This window comes from Phragmites australis, chromosome 3, assembly GCF_958298935.1.
Source record: "Phragmites australis chromosome 3, lpPhrAust1.1, whole genome shotgun sequence".
Taxonomy (NCBI): domain Eukaryota; kingdom Viridiplantae; phylum Streptophyta; class Magnoliopsida; order Poales; family Poaceae; genus Phragmites; species Phragmites australis.
Window position 1 is genome coordinate 24,540,756 of NC_084923.1, and position 27,520 is coordinate 24,568,275.

The 27,520-nt window shown below is 39.5% G+C and overlaps 1 long non-coding RNA gene and 1 pseudogene across 1 annotated transcript; both read right to left on the reverse strand.

The window, feature by feature from the left end:
- Window positions 1–11,143: 11,143 nt before the first annotated feature.
- LOC133910609 (factor of DNA methylation 5-like) lies at window positions 11,144–12,744 on the reverse strand (annotated as a pseudogene).
- Window positions 12,745–17,009: 4,265 nt separating this feature from the next.
- Window positions 17,010–19,016, reverse strand: LOC133911105 (uncharacterized). Its single transcript, XR_009908593.1, has 3 exons — window positions 18,903–19,016; window positions 17,497–17,581; window positions 17,010–17,099 (listed from the first exon to the last, which is right to left on the reverse strand). It is a non-coding gene; the product is annotated as an uncharacterized LOC133911105 (long non-coding RNA).
- Window positions 19,017–27,520: the final 8,504 nt, after the last annotated feature.

A 27,520-nucleotide genomic window follows, 5' to 3' on the forward strand; every position in this document is an offset into this window, starting at 1 on the left:
ATTGGAGTCTTGGTGACTCCCTGGCATCTTGAGCTATTGGTGGAATAGCGGCAAGAAGCTTGTACAATGACGTGTAGACCTTTGCTGTAACACTCTGAGTTTTAGTATTTTAGAAAATAGCAAAAATCACAATTAAAATCTTTTCTAATTATTAAACCAGTATAAAATCAAGGAAATATATATTTTAATATGCCTATACTTTTACGTGTGTATTCAAATATATTATGTTGGCTAAGTATTCCAAAGAACACTAAATTAATTTCTAAATAAATCATTGAATTGAATTGATCATAAACAATTTGGTTTCACTGTTTTTATGGTTCTTTGTGTGGCGATTCGAATTTGAAGTTATCTCAAATTTGAATCCATTTTAGTTCCTTTCAGTAATTCTTTCTAATCCTAAATATCTCAAATTCCGACTCATTCAAATCATCGTCAATTTCGTATTCAAATGTAATCTGAATCATTCGAGTTATATTCATTTCATTTCCAGTTCAATCGCTTCGCCAATTTAATCCCGTTCGTCTAAATCAATTCGAATCCAAGTCATTCAATGATTTACACAATTTAATTCAATTCGGATCATTCAAATTGAATTGCTATAAATCCATTTCCAATTCAAATCTAGATTGAGTTGCCAATCCAATTCAATTCAAGTTATTTCAATTTCTAATTCAAACTCATTTGAATTATGCCAATTCGATTTAATTTAACCTATTCAAATTGAATCATTACAAACTCAAATACATCAATTGGTTTGTCACAAATATCTCACCCTCTCTCTCACTCTCTGGTCACTCTCTCCTCAGATCTTTTCCCATCTCTCTCTCACTCTCTCTCTCTCATTTGCACCGGCCACCTCCTCTCCTCCTCTCTCGCACCCACAGCAGCAAACACTCTATCATCTCTCTTATCACTCTGCTCACTCTCTCTCTGTTCATCTGTGCTGGCCAAACCAGTCGCCTGTTTTCTCCCGCGTTCACACCACAGCCCATGCCCTGCTCCCTCCATGCCTCCCTATGATATTTCACCAAGCAAGCCAAGTTGCCTTCCTCTCCTCCCTTCCTTCACCTGCAAGGCTCACTCCTCATGCCATACATACACACGGCATACACACACAACAGCAGCACACCTCTGCTCCTTTGCCCCCCCCCCCTCACGCCATACGTCACAGTCGACTTTTGCCACTGCAAAAGAACCACGTTGCACACACAGGCATACACACCAGCATACACCAACACACAGTCATCGCCGTCATGCGCCCTTCGCCCTCGTGCGCAGACACGACCATGACACCGAGCACGCTCTGACATCCGCGCTGCCTTCGTGCATACTATCGTTGTGCCGCCGTCCCCGCTACGTTGATGTGCATGCTGCCGTGAGCACCGGCCATCCTAGGTGAGCCCACCTCCCCCCTACCACTCTGTGTCCCGCTCTGCCCACACCGCGCACTCTGCGCCTGCCGCTCTGCTACGCATCGCGCTGCGCTGCTGAGCCGCGTCGTCGTCGTAGCCCTCCTCGAGCGCATCCGACCCAAGCCGCCGCTATGCTAGCTACTCTCTCCCATCGGCGAGCCCCCCCCCCCCCCCATGCTACGGCCTCCCAGCCTTTTGATAAATAAAATCGAGTTAGATAATTCAATAATTATGTTTAGTTTATGATTGTAGTGTAGTCGTATGTGATAACCTAGCTTAATCTTAGATTAATCCTTTTTTTAATTAGAATAAACTAAAGATTGCTTTTATTTTAATTAGAGTAGATCGTTATTTCATGCGTTAAGTTATAGGATTAATCCTAGTATACTTAATGTAATAAGTTAAACATTGTAGCTGTTAAATAAATAAATACCAGTCATTAGAATATGATAGAATAATTTAAATGTTAATAATTAATTAATTGAATAACCTTTTGATAATTAATTAATTAGATTCAAATAATAGATTAACCTAATTAATTAATTACATGCATGCTTTTAATATAGCTATAGTATATAGCTTAATTAGTATGGAAATTAACAACACTATGTAATTAAGATTAATCACTAAAGAACCATATTTAGTGCTATATATTAGAATAATTAATCTCCACACTTAAGCACATATAATTGCCTAGAGTTATACTTACGTATATATGTATACATGCTCACATACATATAGACGTAAGTATCGCACATATGTTTATATCGGTACACGTGCACTCACTTACACGTAGAAACCCTAACTGTCATCTTTCGGTAGTTAAACTAATAAGCGTTCACCCAGTTTATCATGTTTGTTTAGGTGTTCTCTTAGGTTAATAAAACAACTAAGTTAGCAGCTTGACCTAGCTTCGCTAGATAATCCTGTTATTCTCTGTGTATTAGCTTCGTATTGCTTAGAGTTGCCGATCATCTTCCGCTAGGTTTAGCTTTCGTCATTTTCCCTCAGTCGTTCTTCTTCCGCTTTGGTGTTTCATTTGATTTTGTTCTGATGTTTATTTGCTTAGTCGTTGTGCGCTTGTTGTCGTTAATCTGCATAGGCTCGAAGTCAAGGATCTAAGCTAGGGCGCGAGGAAGGAACTGAAGGCGAGGTCCGATGAAGAAGAACCCAGGAAACTTGAACGACAAGACCAATCGTGAATTGACCCTTCAGGAAGGCAAGTCCTATCTTCTTGATCATATTGAACCTATTTTTCAAATAATATACATGATCAATAAACACATGCCATATCTTGAATATTATCATCCAGAATACATATCACCCTAGAATTACTTGTCGTTAACTATATTAACATCGGACGACACCATGATATCTAGCATGCTTAGGATTGAATACGTCTCTTCGGAGACGTCATTTTTAAAACACCTCTCCTCAGAGACGAGATTTACTATTATCAATGACAACTCATATACCATGAATCCTTGATGGTTGTGAATTCCATGATGGTTGTGAAATCCTTGATATCATGTGGGATATGGAGGGTGATGTGTAAAAATGGGTGAAAATTATTTTGGCGAGGGCATGTAGAGTGGTCCTCTGAGGAGGATGCTCTTGGGGGCTTGAGTTACCTGATGGTATTCATTTCCAATGAAGATGTCTAGCCCAGCCGTTTAAGGACTGAGTCAATTGTCTCGATATGCTTAGCCACCCCCATGCAACCATGCGTCATAAACGGGTAGGACTTGCCTTTTCTTTCACTGGACTGGACTGGGCATCATACTAGGCGGTTGGGGAGCAGCGAGAAGCCAAGTTTCCATCTGGCCCTCTGTTGAATATTTCGAGAGACAGCATAGCCAATCTAGTATTCTGAACATGGTCTCTGGTACTTAGGGTGTCTCATAGAAAAGCCTGGCAGGAAAGGTGTTTGGAGGGTCTCGGTATAATTCGCTCCTCCGCTTGCAACGGTTGGAGGCTGAACATATCGCATGGGTAAAGTTGTACAGCCTCTGCAGAGTGTAAATCTATTCGAATAGCCGTGTCCATGGTCATGGACATGTGAAGCATGACCCCATTTGATTAGACTCAGGGTGTGTGTGTCTTGATGAGTGAGTGTGTGGACTAGATGCCCGTGTGATGAGGTTCCTGCCTCGATCCGCCAGAAGCTTTGTGGTACTAGAGGTACACCAGATGTGATAATAGGGACTACGGAGTGAGGTGTAGCCCCTCCCAGGACCGAAAACCCCAAGATATAACTTGTTACCTTGATTATGGTTTTAAAACTGTTTCGACATCTTTGTTACCATGTCACCTTCTAATACGTTGGGGACTTGAGGTGATACTTAGTACCAACAGAAGATGCCTGTAATTGTTCCTTTTAAACTATTTTCAAAAAATTTGTTATATTTGTTTAAAAAGGATAACAGTGGAGAATATAACTGGATACTTACATAAAACCTGCTTTACGCTCAAAACTATACCGTAAAACCTTATCCTTGAAATATCTATTATGTATCTATCAACCTCTTGAAGTAGTATAGGATTTATTGAGTACCTTCCGTACTCAGTCTTGTTGCTTTCAGATTGTTGAGATGGAGATTAACCCCAACCCAGATGAAGTCAAAGAGAAAAAGTCTAAGGTTGTGTCCGCACCAGAGTTGCCTGTGGCTTTGGATTGTATCGTCGTTTCGCTCTGCTGTGCTGTATGCTCTTCTGCCTGGCTGGTCTGTTGTGGATTCTTGTCCGCCAAACCATCTTTTCGCTTTTCAGGTATTTATTTTACTTTGTTCTACTTGATCCTGGGACTAATACAGGAGGTATAGGGGAAACCAGGTTCAGGGTCCTTACATTTTCCTTGGTGGCTCAAACTCTGAAGTGAAGACGATGGCAAGTGATCAAGAGAGAAGCTAAGTGTTAGCCTTGCCTTTGTGGCTTGGTGGCTCAAGAGCTGTGATGAGAAAAGTCTTGGCAACCGGGAGCATATCCTTAGTGGAGTTTCAATATAGATTAGGGGTGACGTTTATGCTATCGATACCACAGGATTAAAAATCTCTTACGCCGAGTTTGCTCTCTCTATCTTGTTTACGTTTTCACATTTATATACTTTCAATTTACCTTTCTAAATAGGTTGCAATTTTTTTTAACAGTAGAGTAGACACACTAGATAAATCTAGAGTACATTTAGATAGAATATGATATATGTTTATCTTGCGAAGTTTTTGGAGCTGATTAGTTTTAAATGTCCTAATTCACCCCCTTTTAGGACGTCACCGATCCCTATAATTGGTATCAGAGCCTTGTGCTCTTGATAAGTATAACCACCTAGAGTTGTGACGTCTGGAGTTGAGATTGATACTCATAACGCTTCACATTTCGACGATACTAATTTCGTCCGATGAAAAATTCTAATGACTTGTTTTCTTCAAGCTAAGGAGTTAGATGTTTTAAGAGTCACCGAGGAAGAGATGAAACAACGCCTCACAAACAAATAAAGACAACGCGGTGCATTAGCGAAAAGTATCATTTTACCATCCTTATGCGTTGATGTATTTAATCGTGTTTATTCTCTCACCAATGCATATGATATTTTGACTAGTCTCATTAAAATACATGAAGGCACAAAGGTTGTGAGCAATGAGAAATATCATGTGCTAGTCTCCAAGCTCAATAAAATTAAACAACTTGCCCATGAAAATGTTAATGACATATACTCATGATTGAATATTCTTGTTAATGAGATCAATGAGCTAGATTTGACATAAATTAGAGAAAATCAAGTGGTGAGAAAAATACTTCAAGTTATTCTTCCAAAATACAAGTTGATAGTCTCCATCATCTACGACAAGAGTGACATCAAGAAGATGACTCCAAGCCAAATAATCAAAAAAAATCACTGCCCATAAAATGACAATAAACATGGTGTGGAAGCTTCTTCCTCATCTGACGTCAAGAACCTTGCTTTCATAAGCAAGCAAGCTCCATATATACACATGAAGATGAATATGAGGAGGCAAGATCAAGAGTCAAGTTCAAGTGATGAAGATAGAAATAAAGATGATGGCCAAAGCACCTCAAGTGGTGAAGAGATGGATCCCAAGGTCGTCAATCTTATCTCGGAAGTGGAGAAGAACATGAAGAGAATTAGCGCCAAGATTGATTACCCAATCTCCATTGAAGATATGGTCAACACAATTGATCATATCAAGAATGAGAAGAAGACCAATAAGAAGAGGGAGACAATGGGAAGAGGCAAAGCATTTAAAAGCTAGAAAGATGGGTAAGTAAAGATGAAGATTCAAGTGATGAGAGCATCACCATTCACTCCTTCAAGAGAAACTCTTCCTAAAGATCATCATCACGTAAGTCATCACATAAGTGCCTTATGACCAAAGGTATGAAAAACGATGTAAGTGATGGTGAGTCTGATGACGATTCACCCTCCTAAGAAGAACTTTTTAAATTGATCAATGAGCAACAAATGACCTTAAAGAAATAAGCTAAAGAACTTGAGAAATTAAATACCCTTAATGATATTCATGATACATTTGTTTCTAATTATAAATAATTATTGAGCAAATTTAAATTGTTAAATAAGGAGCATGAAGAGCTTAAGGTAAAACTACAGTGCATTGAATCTCAACCTAAGGCCCCTTTAAAGCAATCTATCTCTATATTCAAATTCAATCCTAAGGTAAATGCTTCCACTTCTTATGATGATTTGAATGATTTATCTACTCACACCTTTGCAATAAGATATGCGTTGAGAATATTTTTTTACAACCATCTAATAAACTTATTGCACAAAAAAATGATGAGCTCAAATAAGAAGTGAAGCTTAAGGAAGACTTGGCAAGATTAAAGGGCAAAGGACATGTCCAACCTTCTCAAGATAATTGTGATAGCATGGTGAATAAACTTACAGAGGAGTCCACCATAACATGCTTCAAGTGCCATCAAGAAAGTCACAAGTCTTTCCAATGCAAACAAATCAAGAAGGAGACCAAGGAGAAGAAAAAGATGATGAATCTCTCCAACAAGATCTCCAACCTCTATACCAAATCCAACTACAAGATAAATATCAAGAGCAACCACTAGAAATTCAAGAAGAATGACAATAGCAAGTTGGTTACACATATAGTTAGGAGAAAGAACCGGAGGTGGAACCAACCCATTTGAATGCCTAAGGAAGTCATTATCAACATGAAGGGACCTCAACGGTTTGGATTCCAAAGAAAACTTGAAGTTCACGGATCTTCAGGGATATGGAGACTTGGCTCACAAGATAAAGTAAAGGTTCAAGCAAAGAAGCCAAGTGTATAAAATTGGGCGTATTGATGAAGATCATGATCATCATATACCCAAATCTCCATCCAAAGGTAAAAGAGATAATGGTATTAGATGCAAAATCCTTTCAATTAATGAGTATCTTTGCCTTGTCTAAGATAGCTTGCGCTTATCTCAATTTATTGCAATGCATAGTGTAGGTTTTAATATGGTAGGTTGCTTATGTTTCTCTCGCTAACCTATGAGAAACCTATATGGTTTATTATTCGTAGGTTCTTTTCATGACACTAGTTTTACAATTGGTATTCTTTATGTGTCATGAGTCCAATCTATAGAATAGATTCCCCATTGTTATCAGTGACAAGTGCATATCTCTCATAAGTATTTAACACTTGTATGCACACATTTGGGGAGAATATATCCTATGTGGGCAACGTTTCACAATTTAATGAATCCTCCACTTATTTGATGGGATGGTTAAGAGATTACCTATGGTTAAACTCTTCACAACTTATCAATGGATATAATCCTTTTGGGATGAATAGTTTAGCGGTATGGGCCTGGATGTTCTTATTTGGACATCTTGTTTGGGCTACTGGATTTATGTTCTTAATTTCCTGGCGTGGATATTGGCAGGAATTAATTGAGACTTTTGTTTTCTTTGTGGAGAAGAAGAAGCTTATCTTGACCAATAGCCCTCTCTTGTCTTTCAAGCTTACCTTCGTCTGTAATATTCGATATATCTGAATGGGGAAGTGCGCCTGTAGGCCTATTCAGTAAGTTTTCTTTCATTTACAGGTATTGTGAAAAAAAAGCAAGTAGACCATACTCTTTGATTTTTCTTATCTAGGCTAGTTTTCTCTCTTCTCCCTATTTTCTTTATTAATGAAAGTATGTTTCCTAAGGAAGTGAAGGATCGCGGAAGTCTTTAGCCACCTATTTCATCAAAGCCCCTTACCCATGGAAATACCCCTTTAGCAAAGAAAAATAGACACGATGTCATTTTATTTTATCGCATTGGAAAAGACTATCCATATCCTATGTACCTAACACTTCTAGGGGATTCTGTGTCAGAAAGCGTGAATATTTATTTCATTCCATTAAAAATAAGAAGCCAACAAGCCATTTATGGATATTGTCAGTAAGTATGTCCAGATCCAGTATAGCATCTTTTTCGCTCCACAAGGATCAAGATCAAATGAATACTTATTCTTTTTCTGTTGACGGAAGATATATCTTGTTATGATTTTGACACTAACATGTATTTCAAGTTATATCTTTTGTAGTCTCATAGAGTAATCTACACTTCCTCAGAGGTATGCAATACTTATTTGTCGATTGATATCATTGTTAATTCATTTGTTCATTTTAAGCTACCTTCATACATAATATGGCTTGAGTTTCCTATTTTGATAAATTGTCTAGTTATGTATATGTTTGTATCTTATCATATGTATGCACACATATAGTGTGAGTTTATATCATATTATATGAGTTTTATGAATTATAATCCATGTATTTTTAATTTTGATTGATACCATATCCTTGAATTAAAACCACTTCAATTGGTATCAATTTATTGGATCATGGTTCATTAAGCTTTCTCTGATGTGCTATACTGTTTTTCCCTTGAGTTGAACATGTGTTTATAACCCTTTTTGAAGATTGTTGACAAAGAAGGAGAATTTTGATGACCAAATCAAGTGCAAGATGGCATGCCTAGTGGAGAACAAGTAAGGAAGCAAGATATCTAAGTATGTCAAGGCTAACAAAGGGGAGAAGCTCTTGCATAGGTCAAGAGAGATAGTAGCGATGAAGAAAGGGAGAGCAAAAAAAAAAAAGAATAAAGTGAATACAAAGTAAAGGTAAGAACAAATGTTAGTTTTCTTACAATTGATATTATTTGTTGTTCTTACCATGCATCCAAGCAAAATGGTAGGGCATTGTTCATTATTTGTACCATTTACTTTCGGTATTATCTATTTGCCACTAGCTTTGGTTGTGTTATCATCAATCACTAAAAGGGGGAGATTGTAGCAAACATGCTCTTGGGAAGATTGTAGGGCATGAATGTGATTTTGGTAATTAATAACAACATAGTCAATGTGATAATATGTTTGTCAAGTACATGCTTTAGTAGGTCTCATGGATATAACAAAAGAGAAGTCACCGAATTCGGGATGAAGATTGATCAAATTGGAGAAGTCCCAAAGGAAGTGTACACGTTGGAAGGTCCGGCGTAGAGGAGATTATACACGACGGAGCATTTCGGCTCATGGCACTTGTACACGCTAAAAAATCCGGCGCATGAAGCCAGTACATGCCGGAGTGTTTTTGACAATGGGGAGAAAAGCTGAAGCATGCTGGATGGTACGACGATATGGAGTTGAATACGCTGAAGTATTTCTTGTAGAGAAGGTTGTAAATGTTGAAGAGTGAAGATCAACACGCCGGATGGTCCGGCCCACTGATGATATACACGTTGGAGTATTTTGTGCAGAGAAGAAAGTGGTTTGGTTGATAGAAGTAGTGTACACATCGGATGGTCCGGCGATGGAGCTAGTGAACACGTCGAAACATTGGGTGTTCATAGAAGGTTTGAGTGAAGATCCAACAACTAGTTTTTGAAATATATACACGTCGGATGGTCCAGTGAGTACAATGTTGTTTACATCAGATCATCCAGCGTATACAGTAAAATTGAGCCGTTAGGGTAACGGCTAGTCCATAGAGTTGAGGCTATAAATACCCTTACACTCGATAATTTGAAGGTGCTAGAGTCTAGGGGAAGCTTATATACAATAGTGAAGACATCAAAGCCACCAAAATGTTAAAGAGATCATCCAAGGTATTTAAGCACATGATTAGGAAGTGATTACTTTTAATAGGCCTAAGAGTGTTGTTGCTAGGTGTTGTTGACTAGAGAGTAGATCAAGGAGTGATCTTACATTGTAACAAGTGGTACACCGGTACCTTGGAGTCTTTGTGACTTATCGGCACCTGTTTCAAGCTTATTGACCCTTCAACTTGGTGTGAAACAGTGACAAGAAGCTTGTATAGGGATGCAAAGACCCTTGTCTTGGTGGCTCATGCTCCAAAGTGCATACGATGATAAGTGACTGGAAGAGAGACTTGATGTGAGTCTTACCTTTGTGGCTTGGTGGTTCAAGAGCCGTAACCGAAAGAGTCTTAGCGATCGGAAACATATCCTTGGTGAAGCTCTAATATGAACTAAGGGTGACATTTATACTATCGATACTATAGGATAAAAATCCCTTATACCGAGTTTGCTTATCTACCTTGTTTATATTTTCATATTTATATACTTACAATTTACCTTTTTAATATGTTGTAATTTTTTAATAGTAGAGTAGACAAACTAGATAAACATAAAGCACGTTTAAAATAGAAATTAATATAAATTTATCTTATAATTTTTTTAAAATAAATTAATTTTAAATATTTTAATTTAGAATATCTTAGAACGCCACCGATCCTAGACTTTGACTGACCATATGCATTGCAATTTTGCAAGTCCTGGGCACAGACAGGCCATGGCAGACTAGGTCGCTTGCTTGGGCACGTCGGATTGGGCACAGACTAGGTCGCTTGCTTTGCCGAGCTCTCCTTGCGCCCGATTGTGGCAAAGTAGCGAAGCCATCTTTAGTCCTCTCTGCCTTCTCTCTTTCTTTTTTCGTCGTCAGTTGTCATCTCATCTACTTGCTGTATAGGCTGCTACAAGCTTGGCAAACTAGTGAGTGACGGTATCTTTTTGCAGGGGGTGGCAAGTGGCGTGTCTTACATTACAGGTAAAGTGAATTCAGCTTTTACAACGGTATAAATTGTGCTACAATTGGTCATAAGTTCACGGTAGGTGCAGCAGCTAACAACACATAAATTTATTTACCACAGTTATTTTACCTGTAAAATACTGAATATCTTGCACATTTAACAGAGAAATTATCAAAAGTACTATAGGCTGGCCTCCCAATCTTTGTAGTCGAACCACTGGTCAGTTCCATAAATTATATAACCACAGAACTTGGTCCAAACTTCAAATATTACTAGTAGCATTTAAACATGGCTGACCTAGACATCGCTACAATTTGGCAGGCACGGCCTGAAAATTGGCAGAACTCAAATTGCTGAAGCTGTCTTTGCTTCAACAAAGCACATGTCCACTGATCAGCACACATCTATCGATTGGTGCTGGCCAAAATATTAACCATAAAAGCAGTCCAAAACTTAGTTTGGATCTGAGGTTCAGAGTATTGTTCTTACAGCCTATGAACATCTCCGTCTGCCTGGGCTCAAACCCGGACACCCACCTCCTTCAGGGCCACCCGGAGCTTCCTCGGCAAATGAAGAACAATTCGCAAGAGAAACAATGGCGTTTCGCGCAACCTGGAAGTTTCTAAATCTCAGGTTTACACAGGTCCGTGCACTGCCGACTCATCACAGTGTTAGTGAATATTCTAGCAGGTTTCTGAGCACACAAGAGTTTTTCAACAAACATATCTTTCAGCTCTAAAACAGTTAATCAGAGCCTACCTACTCATCAATGGATGTTAAAATCTACGAACTAATGCTATAACGACACCATGTCTAGTTCAAGTGTCTAGCTCAGGAGAGCACAAACAGAAAGAACCCAACATGATAATTGGCTCAACGATTCATCGCTTCCTCTTGTGAGTCCGCCACTGTTTCATGATGTGCTAGACGACTTCTTTCAGTGTTGCTTTCCTGCCCTCCTTGAAGTTCCACAGCTCTGCTACAAGATAGCAAACACTAGGATTGTACTCATTGATTTCAATCAGTGCCTTTGTTACCAATGCATAAATGTATTCGCCACACCCTTCTTTTAACTCCCAAAGCTTCTCATCGTACTCCGAAAGAACTTCCTGCACCAGAGAATGCCCATCAGATGCTACAATGTACCATGGAAACATTTGCAAAATGAAAGTCCTCTATGAAAGACGATTAAAAATTATAAACTACCAGAGTTAGGGAAGCGGTAAAGCAATTGTGCATATTGTAAGTAATAGAGGGCCATACCGTTTGTTTTCCATCAACCGTTACAACCCGAAAAGGGTGCCAGCTTGGATTTCTAATTTCTTCTTCCCACTTTGAACAAAGGATAGCAGAAGTAACTTCTGCATCCTCTTTTGATAATGTTTTTTCTGCAAGCATATGCAAATGCTTTGGGATCAAGCGCACCCATTCTCTTGATACCTATATTTGCTCCGCCAAAAGCAAGCTCCAAAGCCCTGCAAAGCATGAGACAAATCGGAAGGAGAATGATCATGAGATATGATGCAAAAGCAATAGATACATACTTACCGTCATTGAAACAGCACAACTATACATAAAACTGGACAGTTGGTCAACTAATGAGGTGACTTACATTTATCAGCTCCTTCCAAGCATGTTGCGATTCATCGTTGCCTTTTATTTCCATGATAACCAGAGTCTGGTTCAACGACTCTATTGCATCGGTTTCATCGTACTTTTCTTGTAGTTCCTCACTGAGCTTATTATTTTCTCCCTTGGTCCAGAAACTTCCTCACCTGGTATATGCTTCATTACTTCTAATTTTCCCTGCAGCTGTTGTATTTCTAACTCAAACTTCTCTTTGGCATTCAATTCCTGTTGTACAAATAGTACACCAAAGCGAAACTACCTAACAGTACCCTGTATTTCTTCACTAGCATCATTGCCTCCCAACAAAGTAAAATGGTACAACTTCCCTGCATTTTACCCTAATTCCCCTATCACTAAACCGTATGCAATTACAATCTGAAAACGGAATGTATAAGGACAAGTAAAAGAAGAGTCAAGCTCAAGTGAAGAAGAAGAAGATGAAGATAGTGAGAAAGATGCAGATGACTCAAGTGAAGAAGTTGATCCAGAAGTCATCGAGATAATTGAGAAATTGGATAAGTACATGAAGAAAATCAAATCTAAGGGATATCCTATATCAATCAATGACCTACCCTTCAATGCAAGAAAATACAAGAAGACTTGCTTTGAGTGTGAAGTTGGGCATTTCGCCATTTATTGTCCAATCAAGTCCAAGAAGAAGGATAAGGCAAGCTCAAAAAAGAAAAGAAGGAAGAGAAAGGAAGGAGAAAGACATGCATGCATAGGGATGTGGGTGGATAAAGATTCAAGCTCAAGTGATGGTACCATGGCAAGATGGCCGTACTCTACATCAAGAAGAAGAATTCATCCACTTCATCCTCATCACATAAGTGTCTCATGGCTAAAGGTAATAAAAACGATGTAAGTGATGATGACTACGACACTGATTCCGAATCTCCCATATATAAAGCGTTTGTTAAGATAATACATGAGAAACAAAAGGCATTAGAAAAACTAACCAAAAAGTTTGAGATCCTTAAAAAACTCATGCTCCATTTGTTGCTAATTATAAACAAATAGTTAGCAAATACAACTTACTTAACAAGGAGCATGAAACCTTAGTGCAAAATTTAGGAATCTTGAGCTACCATCTAAGGCCACAAATAATCCATGTTAAATATAAAACGGATGCTTCTACTTCTTGTGATGATTTAATTGAAATATCATACTTATCTACTTACAATGAGAATGTTTGTGCTGAGACTAACCTTGCAAGTTAGAACAATGAGTTTAAGCAAGAAGTGGAGAAGCTCAAGGACTTGGAAGAAATGAAGCAAAGCAATGTCAAACCTCCTCAATATTGGTGGACCTGGGCATGAGCTTGAGTCGGCCGTTCACAGGATTGGCTCAAGGAAAGTAGAGAGGTCTACCAAGAAAAAGCTCATGGAGGGAACAAATGTGACTTGCTATCTTTACAATGAAGAAGACCACAAGTCATATCAATGCAAGCAACTCAAGAAGGAGGAGGAGAAGAAGAACACCTCCAATACATACACCAAGACCATCCATAAGAACAGGAATAAGGGTACCCTTACATTCTCAAGAAGAAGATCAATAACAAGGTGGTGGCATATAAGGTTAGCAAGCAAGACTAGGGGCGGAATCCACCTATTTTGGTACATAAGGACGCCATCAACAACATGAAGGGGTCCCCAAAGGTGTGAGTTCCAAAGACGACTTGAGTCTGCGGGTTAGTATGTTTTGGTGATTAATATCAATATAGTCAATATGACTAACATGATTTGCTAGTGTGCAAATGTTTAGTCCCATGGATGTTGTGATGTACTTGGGGTATCAAACACCTCAAATGATTAAATATGAAAGTCAAAGATGAGCTTCATGAAGATATAATGACCTATTATTTAGACAAACCATCATGTTGTTAAGAGTACCGTTTGTGTAGATATGTTTTTTTTACCGTACTACAAAGAGGGGTTTGGTTTAGTAACTTGACCTAGCATCTTTAAGTTAGTTACTTAGTAGTAATGCACACTAGGCTTAGCTAGTTCTAATAGACCAGAGGAAGACCCAATACATCAAGAAAGAAAAGCCATCAAAGTCGGGACAAAGTTGGATTAAATCGGACAAAGTCCTATCACATTACACTTACCGGATGATCCGATATGAACACCGGAAGGTTCATTGGAAGTTCCAAGTGCACTAGAAGGTTACACCGGAACAAGTTTCTAGAGAGAGATGAAGTGAATAAGTCTAGGTGCCAACACTCATCGGATGATCCACTGTTCTCACCGAAAGATAAACAATACACTCATCAGATGTTCCGATGAGCAAATCGGAGGGTTCACCATAAGGTTTATGCAGAGAGGTTCTCGGCATGGAGTTGGCAAGATACACTCACCAAATGTTCCAATGATGAAGATTGACATCGAATGATCCAATGACATGGCAGTGAGTTCCAACGGCTAGTTTCTGTTGCACTCACTGGATGTTCCGGCGCTAAGGACAATGTGCTCACTGGATCATCCAATGTTCATAGTTTTCTAGACCCGAGAGGCAACGACTAGTTTTGCAAGTTGGGGCTATAAATAACCCCCCCCCCCCACTCCCCCCCACTCGGCCATTTGAGGATACTAGAGCTGAACACTTAAGAGGAGTTCTTGCCACTAAAGTTGAGCACATTTAAGACTAAAGCAATTAGCACAAGATTAAGGACTTGATTAGTACTAGTTTAGACCTAGTGTGCATCTAGCTAGGTGATTAGCCTAGGACTGGATCAAGTGAGTGATCCATACTTGTTATTCTTGGTACTTGCTAGCACCTAGATGGCTTAGCGGCGTTCTTGTTTTGCGAGACCCTCTGAGAAGGTCATGAAACAGCCGCAAGCTTTGTGAGCGGGAGGAGTCACCCGTGCCGAAGTGACGAAGCACTACCAAAGTGAAGACGACAGTGAGCATCCAAGAGAGGCTTAGTAGTAGACTCATTTGTGATTGAGGAGCTCTAACAGCTATCCACAGAGTTATCCGACCGGGGAGCTTGATTCTTGCGAGGGGCTCCAATGTGGACTAGGAATTGACAGCTATCCACTGATACTATGAAAAAAGGTCATTGCGCCGAGTATTTGCATTATCTCTACTCTTTACATTCCGCACTTATTTCTTGCACTTACTATTCCGTATTTATCTTTCCTAGAATTGCCATGTGTAATTGGTAGGATTGGTTCCTAGGATGCAAAACTTTGTTTTGGTAAAATAGAAACACTAGATAAACCTAGTATACATTTAGACAAAAAATGTTTAGGCTTATCTTGTTGATTTTGAGCCTTAGTTTTAAATGATCTTAATTCACCCCCTCTTAGGGCATCACTGATCATTAGGACTCCTGAAACACCATTGGCACCTTTGTTGGAATAACGGATTGCAATGAGTAGGGTCAGTTCTGTTCTCACAAGAAATGAATTTCACTAAGCACTTCCAAGTTTGTTTCAATACTCGAGACTAATTTGATGCATTGCGTTATGTGGTTGATGTCCAACTTTTTTTTCCTTTACTTCGTCGGACAACAACCATGCAATGGCCTTTGGAACTCACACTACTACAAATATGTTAATTCCATTCGGTTTTTAAATGAACAAGCATGAAAAACTAACTTTTTCCAATCGTTTTTGTTCCCACGGGCGACTTAGGATATCACAGTCGGTTATAGCCTCGAACTGGCTGGAATAAAATAGGCTTATTTCTCAATCAGTTCTAAAAGAAAACCGACTAGAAAAATAAAATGGCCAATTTCTTGTCATTTTCCCCTAACTTTGAAACAGCAAGAGGTCATTTGAAATGTCCTAATAAAAAGGTTATAGATGAGCAAACGAAATTGAAAATGCACTCTCGCACTCAGTATTTTGCATCTCACTTAAACAGCTTGAGCCATATTATTGGTACAGCAATGTGTAATTATTTAGAGATACAATGTGCAGAGAGTATATGCTCAGAGAAACTCATGTGTGTTCAGATTTGTTTGCTGAGAAACTCATCTTTGTTGCAGATTTTAAAATAATCATGTTTCATTTGCTTTTGCAGGAGCTTGGTCAAGCTGCTGTAGTACTGCCCTTGCTGAAATCTACACAATCAATGCCTAACATCAGGCTAGCCAAATCTGTAAAGGCGACTCACTGAATTTAGAGCACCAATGTTGTCATCATGCCTGAACATTGTACTGAATAATTTGCACGAATTTAGAGCATTGGTGTATCAGGTTCAATTTATCAAAGTATAGTTACAAGGATCCAATCTGTGCATTTGCCCTTGATACTCCATCTCTGTTTGAATTCATTGCTGAAATTAGTAGCAGCAGGAGCCAGCAGCAACGTGTAGTAGCAGAGTCTTGTTTGAGTACCGCAAATAAACATGTGGTTCTTGTTTGTGTAATGCAATTTGTATTTTTTTTCCTCAGAAATGAGCATCACAGGCGGTTCCTTCGTGGAACTGACTGATAATGCTTTTTCCAGTCGGTTTCAGCACCGAAGATTATCAAAGTCGCTTTGTTTTAGTTGCTTCGAAAACCGATTGCAACAAGGGTTAAGAACCGACTAGAATGAACTTTTTTGTACTAGTGTCAATTTGCCCACTTTCACCGTGATTAGACAAGAACTTAGAGTAGAGTTTACTAATGATTTCAAAAGTGAGATAGGCGATCTTAGAGAATAACAAAAAAAAAATTATTACCTTGATTACATTTTGGGTCCTCATTAGCCTTTTCTTGGCATTCATAACAATGCCATTCATGTGATTGCAAATGCCACCACCTGCCTGCAATAACTGAAAATAGAAAATGGAAAAAATTTCAGAGAGTCTATAAAGGTTTCCCCATTCAAGAACAGATCAACATTAAGTTACGTCCGATCTTAGAGAATAACAAAAAAAAAATTATTACCTTGATTACATTTTGGGTCCTCATTAGCCTTTTCTTGGCATTCATAACAATGCCATTCATGTGATTGCAAATGCCACCACCTGCCTGCAATAACTGAAAATAGAAAATGGAAAAAATTTCAGAGAGTTTATAAAGGTTTCCCCATTCAAGAACAGATCAACATTAAGTTACGTCATCATTTCAAAATATAATGGATTTGTTTCCAAAGAGCAAATTAAATGGAAATAGTACATTACACAACAGTTAGGACAGTTTCAAGCTTAATTTGGATGGAGTTTTGTATCACTCGTGTATTATAAAAGCCATGCTGATTTCCTATCAGATAGTATCTACTTCTCTTACTTGTTGCTTCCCTCCAAACATTCTTACATACAAACATGTCTAGCTATAAATCAACACAAATATATACATGTTCTGGGCAGATGACCAGATGTATATGTACTTTTTCGTAGTGCTTAGCAAAGGGATGAAAGAACCACCAAAGTAGTACCGGTGCTGATAGCAATTGCATTGAGCTCATTTTACAATAAGACAAGGGTTGCTACCACTACCACATATCTCACACACCACTTCGCCTGCAATGGAAACAAAAATAACAGCTGACTTTGTCACATAGAATTTTGCGTTCATATAATTCTTAATTTCACAGCATAGTTTGGATATACATAACGCTAGGAATGAAATCAATATAAAACACAATAACAAAAGGATGAAAACACATGACTTTTTCAAATAAATAGAAAGGGTCCACTTAACCATCTGAAGAAATTAAATCCATTGAATAAGTGGGACATATCATTATACTAAACCTACTTTAATTAAGATGTATTGAACTGGCTGCACATAAATTAAGCTATAAAATAACAGCTGAAGACCCTGGCTTTCCAATGAGTTACCGATTATCTAGAGAACGCTTCACATGTGAATGGATACTAACTCGGTAACTCCCTTATCAAAAATAAAGGGATTTTAGAGGGTTGCTAAGTCAACCTGCATAGGATGTGTTGATGAAAGTACAAGAATAGCTGGCCATGGTTGAACACATATAAAGCAAATGGGGTCCTCTAATTATCATTATTCTCACTTTTTTAATAGTAATTATCCTCACTATGGTCTGTATGAAAAATAAAACAATTCATCAATAGAATCTGATGAGAGTAAAATCAAATTGGTTACGCATGTCTTTTTTTTTTTTTTGAAGAACTCCAGGGGAATCCCCTACTGGAGGTGAAAGCTTTATTAAGAAGCTCAAAACAAGAACAAACTCAACTGTACAGTGCCTAACTATGATGAAGCTCTCAGCCTCTGCCATCTCTGCCCTCAAATTATTACTCAAAAGTTTCGTAATAAAGAGCACGAGCTTGTTCCAGTAAAATTGAATTAAAATCCGCTCGCAATTACCCGCCATTAACAGGATGGAACAATCAAGAATACAAAACCTAAGCACTGAGTTATTGAACAAGTGAACATAAGCAAGCCCTTCTCCGATTAAACAACCTGATTGAGTTCATGTTTCTAACACAAGAACACGATCTTGGACAAATAACAAACAAACTGGTCAGAAGAAAGCGTGAAGGAAACGGGTAGTTGTGGTTTCGTGGCATTTGACACCCAAAATGCTCAAAACGACTCCAAGAAGGCGAGTTCAATTTCGTATCACCACCACCGATTCAGCGAGCAAGAAAGCCGCGTTTCCTGCTTTAGAACGATCCAAGAACGGGGGAACTGCAAAAGTCCCCAGAAAAACCGCAGCAAGGGGCAAGAATCGCAGCGCAACCAACCGAAATGTTGGAACCAACTCCAAGAACGCGATGGCCACAAGGGTTATCATAAAACAACGGGCAAGAGATGCAGTCCTGCCACGCTGAGAAGGAAAGCGCGAGAGCAATTCCTCACCATTGCGCAGTCACCCCGTAGTGGTGGAGCTCCGAGACGAGACGATGCCGAGGCGACATGACAGAGGAGGGGGAGCGGAGGAGGAGAGGGCTTTTTTTTGGGGTTACTTTTGTGTCTTCGGTTCTTTCCGCATCAAAATTTTTTGGAGCTTTATATTTGAAGTTTTAGGAATTCGTAAGGTAGAGTTGTAGCTATAAGATAAGTTATTTTATTTTTATTTTAGTTTAAAAATAAAAACTTAAAATATTTTATTTCGAAGCTTCCTTCGAAAATTAGTAAAAAGAACCACCAGATCATATAAATGAAATATGCTGTAGGCATTAGAGATACGCATTTCACGATGCCACCACAATCAAAACAACAGACCACAAAAATTGAAAAAAGAGAAAATACAACAGCAAGTACATTGAGATTAGAGAGGGCTTTCATTTCAAGCGCTGTTTGCATGTCAAGACCCAGGGCAGGTTTTCGTCCATGCACCCAGCAGCCCCAGCTGTCTTCACTCGTCTCTCCACTCTCTTTCCCTTTTCTTCGTCTTGTCAGTTGTCACATACTCCACACACACATATACTGCCTCTTTGCCACTTGTATCATACAAGGGATATCTTTTTCTTTCCCACAGGTATAAACTGTAAGTTCGCGCTAGATGCAATAGCTAATAAAAATAGATAATTCGATCACGGTTAGATTACCTGCAAAACATCTGATGCATTTAACAGAGAAATCCTCAAAATTACTATAGGCTGGCCTCGCAATCTTCATAGTTGGCCAGTTCCATAAATCACATCTATAGCCGCAACTTGATCTAAACTTCCAAATATCACTAGAATCAATGTCAGCCAGATGCAAATTTGCTCCATCCATTGCTAATGCTACCACACAAATCAAACAAATGTTTTCTTACACAAGACCAACCACCGGTACTACTTTTGATCTTAGAGAGCTCCTTACGTCTCTTCCGTTTTAGCTTTCTGAATAGTCTTTCTCCGGAGCAGCATCAAGGTAGTAATTCCTTTGATCCATGATCACGTCCGGGATCTGCAGAGGAGCGGTATACAGTTCAGCCCAGAACTTCGGAAAAAAAAAATACAGAACAAGAAAACTATTACCTTGACTAGGATCTGGGAGCCCTGTTAGCCCTTCTTTGGCATTTATAACAATACCATACGTATGGAATTACAAATGTCAACACCTCCATGCAGTAATTTGAAGAAAAAAAAAGGGAAAATCGTTCGGGAAGCAGAATAAAAGTTTTACCATTCAGGACTGGAGCAGCATTCATTTACTTCATCATTTTAAGAGATAATGAACCTATTTGCACAGAGCAAAAAGAAAATTGGAATTATACATTTTTGAACAGCTACAAAAGGTTTCACGCCTCATTTAGATAAAATCTTTGCATCAGTTGTCTATGACGAAAAGGCATCCTCGTTTCCTATCAGATATTATATATTTCTCTTACCGGTCGCTTCTTGGCAGATGACCAGATTAAAGGGAAAAGACAAGACAGGGTACAGCAATAAAGTAGTACCAATGCCACATGTCTGACCTATCGTACCGAGCACAATTAGCAATAAGATGACGAGCGATACCACTGCCACATGTCTGACACACCACTTTGCCCTGCAACGCATACCAAAAAATGGACTCGAGCAGAAGTGAAGAGGGCCTTTGTGTGCCCAAACACAGGATGGGATCGAACTAATCGAATCCGCTCGAAAGCCAATTGATGAATTTTACACAACGATTTCTCTCTGGATGGTCAAATGATGTTGTTGATGTAGCTCTGGAGAATTGAACCCTCATCCGACATCTCGAAAGAAATTCACCGAGACCCTAATCCGATCGCATCGAGAAAAATCTAAATAATTACCTCTGTAATGGTGACGATGGCATCATCATTAACCAGTCCCCCCACATTAAGCCCCCCGCCACCATCTTTTTGGGACCGAATTCCGCTAATGGGTTCGCGCCGTCGAGTTACCTCACCTGATGAGATGCTGAGGCAAGAGGAGGCGACAGCGACGGCTAGCTGATACAGTAGGAGGCAACGGGTAAGCTTTTTTTTTAACAGTACATTCCACTAACTATGTACCGATAAATCACTGGCACGTCACGGTGTGACTTCCATGCTGCATCCACCATCATATTAATCTAATGATTCTCCTTCATGGGCTCCACCTAGAGCTGTGCACTTTGCAACCGAATCGAAAAAACCAGACCAAAAATACCAAATCGGTCAACTTGATTTGATCGGTTTTTAGTTAGGTAGATATGAAGTAGGGTTTTTCGTGTTCGGTTTTTTTAGTAAAAACTAGGTGAAAACCGAAGATACCAATTTATCTAGGTTGTGAGGCAAAGGATGTCCGTTGTGGCACACTGGTGTTGTCCATTGCCTGCGATGCTGGGCTGTAACACCATGTTTGGGCCCAAAGTCTGCTAACCACGCACGTTGTTGTCCATTGTCAATTGGATTGACTATACGCAGCCACAAAGTGACTCACCAAGCCATAAATCCGCAAGAGGCGAGCTTGCACGTCTTTATAAAGCACTTGCAGAATGAGTAAATGAGTGAATGGTGAATGATGTGTTGCATTGCACTTGCACGACTGCACGGTTGGTTTACTGTTGCAGCGACCAGAACTGCCTGAAGCGCTGAACACTTGAACTTGAACATAAGTACAGAACATACGTGAATCATGTGATATCTGATGATGTGCGACATTGCCGCGATACGTCTTCTCATTCTCAATTTGTATCAAATTTGGTAGGAATGGTATTTACTAATCTCGAACTGTATTTTATAAACTATTATATTATACCAAAATATCTAATACATCGGACCAAACAAACCGAACGAAGAGCCCTAACTCCACCGACTTTTTTTTTATTTTAGCCTTTTTAAAACTAATATTTTAATAACAGCCCGTCGGCATCTAAATTTTCAAGAACTAGCCTCTTTTGTCACGCCAAAGTATCTGGCGTGACTCCCCAACGTAGTCACGTCATATTCATTTGCGTGACCAAAGTGGCCACACTGGCGGAAACTACGGTGCCTTTATACGTGGGTTCAACGTGGCAGCCTGAGTCACGCTAAATTGGTTCGCTTGACTCGGCTGAACAGTATTTTCGTAGATGAACAGTATTTTCAGTGGTTTCAATTGTTCTCTTCCTGCTTTGTCTACTTGAGCAGTGGGGTTGCTGTACTCTAAAATTTATGAAATTTTTTTTGTATGTCTTATAATTCATGATGAATCCAGTTTAAAAAGATTCACCTCAATACCCCATCTAGGTTTCAAAATAAAAAACTCCAAAAATGGTTACTTTTAGAAATTCTAGTAATTTTTAAGGCCTTAAATAAATTCCCAAAAATCTGAAAAAATTCACTAATATTCCTCTTATATGGCGTAATAATTTCTAAAATTATTTTCAACCCTAAGTTATTTGGTGAAAGTGAGTTCCTTTGCAATGCTCCATTTATATGCATTTTTAACATTTCATACTATTTAGCCTTGTAAACGCCCTCTAAATAATTAGCAATTATGTTCGATTTTTCTCAAAATTTTGCTAGCGCTTAATGCAACATGTACATGTCCTATTTGCAAATATGCACATCCAATAGAGTCGTAGAATTTGAATTATTCAATTTTGTATGTTGGTATATGTTACAATTTGTTATATAACAATAATACTTAGGTGACTTGTGGAGCCAAAAAGAATTGCTATTTGCGGTCTAAATCATACCAAATTTATTGTATGAATAGTTTAGAATATGTTTTAGCCGAACAACACACATAATTTTTAGGAAGACTAATAAACTTTAAATTGCGTATGTTCAAACATAGCTAAGTGCTATGTCTACCCACAGCCTTTGAGACTACAGGGTGAATTAAGTATTTTGAAATGTACATTTAAATTAGTAAATAATTTTCATGTTTGAACATGCGCAATTTAAAGTTTATTAGTCTTTCTAAAAATCATGTGTGTGGTTCGGCTAAAACATATTCTGAACTATCCATACAATAAATTTGGTATGGTTTAGACCGAAAATGGTAATTCTTTTTGGCTCCACAAGTCACCTAAGTATTATTGTTATAGAATAAATTGTAACATATACCAACATTCAAAATTGAATCATTCAAATTCTACGATTCTATTGGATGTGCATGTTTGCAAATAGGACTTTTACATGTTGCATTAAGCACTGATAAAATTTTGAGAAAAATCGAACATAATTGCTAATTATTTAGAGGGCGTTTACAAGGCTAAATAGTATGAAATGATAAAAATACATATAAATGGAGCATTGCAAAGGAACTCATTTTTTCACCAAGTAACCTAGGGTTGGAAATAATTTTAGAAATTATTACGCCACATGAGAGGAATATTAGTGAATTTTCTCAGATTTTTGGGAATTTATTTAAGGCCTTAAAAATTACTAGAATTTCTAAAACTAACCATTTTTGGAGTTTTTTATTTTGAAACCTAGATGGGGTATTGAGGTGAATCTTTTTAAAATGGATTCATCATAAATTATAGGACATACAGAAAAAGTTTCATGAATTTTGGAGTACAGCAATCCCACTGCTCAAATAGAGAAAGCGGAAAGAAAACAATTGAAACTGCTGGGAACACTGTTTATCCACGAAAATACTGTTCATCCGAGTCACGCCAACCAATTTGGCGTGACTCAGGCTGCCACGTCGAACCCGCGTGTAAAGGCGCTAGGGTTTCCACCAGCGTTGCCACTTTGGTCACGCCAATGAATATGGCGTGACTATGTTGGGGAGTCACGCCAGACACTTTGGCGTGATAAAATGGGCTAGTTTCTGAAAATTTAGATACCGACGGGCTGTTATTAAAATATTAGTTTTAAAAAGGCTAAAATAAAAAAAAACCATAGTCCTCTTCCTTGTTCCCCCTCAACTCCTTCGTCCTCTGACACTCTACGCATGAACTTTGAAGCATCAATACGCCATGGCGACAGGCGCCTGCTAGGACCATACTAATTCGTGCCTTATTTCACTTACTACCACCATCAGGTGCATCAGCTGCTACAAGTAGTGAGCCGACGACAATGTGGCAGCAGCGAATGATGAGGACATCACTCATTCAGATACACACAACAATCTAGAACCAGCACCATTGTAAGCTCCACTTACAAGAGCAAGTACACTATAGATAAATTATCATGTGAGTTTGATTCTATGACTTCCTAACTTTCCTATTGAGGATGGATTGGTACCTAAGTCTTATGATGTTATTCTACTTAGAAACCAAGTCCAAGGGAGTAGCACTAGCATAATAACAAGTTCATGCCGATAGAGTTTAAGTCGAGGTCAATTCGTAGTCATCTTGGCAACACTGACTTAAAACATACATAACTTCCACATATGAAGCTCGTTGGAGGTGTATAAGTACTTAATAAAAAGCTAATGACGAGACCCTTCCAATGGATCTCGCCACACCTTCAGCTTTTCCATCTACAAGTCGCGGTCATTAGAGAAATGTGTTGTGTCACTATTTTGGGCTAATTTGGACCATGTAAACGTGCTGGGGCTCACGCCTATGTTGTGAGCACACCACCAGAATGCACACAAACCCTAGGACAACTCTAGGTGCCTTCTCTCCCCTTGTGTCCACCACCCTCTCCTCTCCTCCATATATGTGGCTATTACCACCATTTTAGATTTAGGTTTTGTTGTTAGAGAGTTTCCCCCATTGTGTGTTGGACTTAGTTCATCGGACTAGTGTCTTGTAGACCTAGTTTGGTGAATAAACAGAACCTCAACTTTTGTTTCTCTGCAATTCAAATTGCCTTCTTTTTCGTTTTTGCTAGTTTCTTCAATTACTTGTAGGAATTAGCCTTCTTGGTAAAATCAGTTGCACGTGTGCAAGGTTGATAACCACTCGTTGTGTGGGTGTAGCAGTTGCTAGAGAGCTAACCATGCTAGTTGAAAGCCTTGGATCGTCAATGTCCTCGCTCCACTAAATAGAACTTATCTCGAAACCTGGTGTACAAAACATATCTCGAAGATGCACGGGTGACACATATGCACAAAACCTTAATTATGGAAAAAGCACAACTGAATCTAGTGTACAAAACTCCGATATTAAAACTTAGAAACTTCACAACTATATCCAGACTTCAGTATAATCTACTGAATCTTAAAACTGGACGTGCTAGTCTAGGAGAACATATATATTCTATCAGTAAGGCTTAATTTCGCGATCACTATAAACAATTTAATCCAGCAGAAGCAAAACTTAGGACGGTTGGTCTTCTAGTTTTTGTTTTAAACTTGTAATATACTTGTTAATTACATTGACGTGCTCCGTGTTCACTCTCCTCACGAGCGTGTCAAACATGTTGTTCCCCAATATGGCCATCTCTCTCCCTTGCAAGTTGAGCTCAGCCCTAACGGCCACCAAGGACTTGCTCAGGTTTTGGATCATGGCCAGCTCGAACTTCCTCACCTCGGCAAGCTCAACTTTCATTACTGCCTTTGATTTCCTGAACTTGCAGAGCTCGACCTTGGCTTTCCCCTTCGACTCCATCGCCTCACTAAGCACTTGGTGGAAGAAATGATTTCTCATTTTCTAGCACGTTCATTGCCTCCTTTAGCACGGTCCACAATTAGTTATGCGTGTCGTCCCCATCTACGGCAACCTTGCCGCGGCATGAACCTGACAGGAGTGGAAATGAGCCTAACGTGATAGATGTATTGCTTGAGCCTCGAGGGTGGTTTATATAGAAAACAAGGCTTGGAGGATAAGAAGCCTCTCCTAGAGATAATGCAGGTATCACAGGATTATAAATCCTAAAATAGCAAATACAGAGATATGCCAAGACATTCTAACATCCTCCCATAGTCATAGTGAGAGTGACACAGATGGCCAGACTAGAGAGAAAGCTAACAGACTAACATCCCCCCTCAGTCATAATGGGAGCACCGTTGCGTCGTGGACGCTAAGACTAGAGTGAAATCTGACGAGTTGCTCATGCGGACAATAGCCCTTGGTGTCGATGTTGAGGTAGCCGAGAGTGAGGGGAGAGGTGTAGCCGTGGTTGGGGTAGTCGTGCGTGAGGTAATCATGGTCGATGTAGAAAAAGTGGGGGTTGTCGTTGATGAGGTAGCCGCACTTGAAGCCGCATGTGTAAGGATTCGCTAGGGAAGAAGATGGTGACGCAACCGAGGTAATCATTGAGGAGAAAGTTGATGGAAAAAGCGATATTGTCAAGGCCATCGAAGATGAGGCACTAGGTTTGCCAAGCCTGGGGATGTATCGGGGACAAACACACGCATCGTTGTTGCTATACGTACAAAGGAGACCATCACAAACCTTCACAACTATATCTAGACTCTAGTATACAACTAATCTACTAAATCTTAAAGTTGAACCTGCTAGTCTAGGAGAACATATATATTTTATCACCGAGGCTTAATTTCACCATCACTATGAACAATTTAATCCAACGAAAGCAAAACTTAGGGCGGTTAATCTTCTAGTTTTTTGTTTTGAACTTGTAATCTACTTGTTAATTACATTGTCGAACTCCGTGTTCACTCTCCTTACAAGTGTGTCAAACATGTTGTTGCCCAATATGGCCATCTCTCTCCCTTGCAAGTTGAGCTCGGTCCTAACGACGACCAAGGACTTGCTCAGGTCTTGGAGCATGGCCACCTCGGACTTCCTCACCTCGGCGAGCTCAACCTTGGCGATGGCGAGCTCTACCTTCAATGCTGCCTCCAAATTCTAGGACTTGCAGAGCTCGGCCTAGGCTTTCCCCTCCGACTCCATCACCTCACTGAGCACTTGGAGGAAGAAATGATTTCTCGTTTTCTACCACATTTGTTGCCTCCTTTAGCATGATCCACAACTAGTTATGTGCGGTGTCTCCATTTGTGGCGACCTTGTCGCGGTGTGCACCTGACAGCTTGAGCCTCGAGGGTGGGTTATATAGAGAACAAGGCTTGGAGGGCAAGAAGCCTCTTCTAGAGATAAGGTAGGTATCACGGGATTACAAATCCTAAACTACTAAATACAGAGATATGCCAAGACACTCTAACATCCCCCCATAGTCATAGTGGGAGTGACACAGACGGTCAGACTAGAGAGAAAGCCGAAGGTAGGAAGCTAACAAACTGACATCCCCCCCCCCCCCCCACACACACACAATTGTAATGGGAGCGTGGTTGCGTCATGGATGCTGAGACTAGAGTGGAAGCTAGTGAGTTGCTTAAGCAGACGATATCTCTTGGTGCCAATGTCAAGGTAGCTGAGAGCAAGGGGAGAGGTGCAGTCGTGGTTGGGGTAGCCGTGCGTTAGGTAGTCGTAGTCAATGTAGTCGAAGTCAGGGTTGTCATTAACGAGTTAGTTGCACATGAAGCTGTTGGTGCAAGGATGCGTTAGAGAAGAAGACATTGATACAATCAAGGTAATCATTGAGGAGAAAGTTGATGCCAAAAGTGATGTTGTCAAAGCTATCAAAGACGAGGGACCGCACTAGGTTCGCCAGGCCTGGGGACACATCGAGGATGAACGCATGCATCAATGTTGTCAACACCAGACATATGAAGAAGGAGACCATCACAAACCATGTGCTAGTGTTAGAG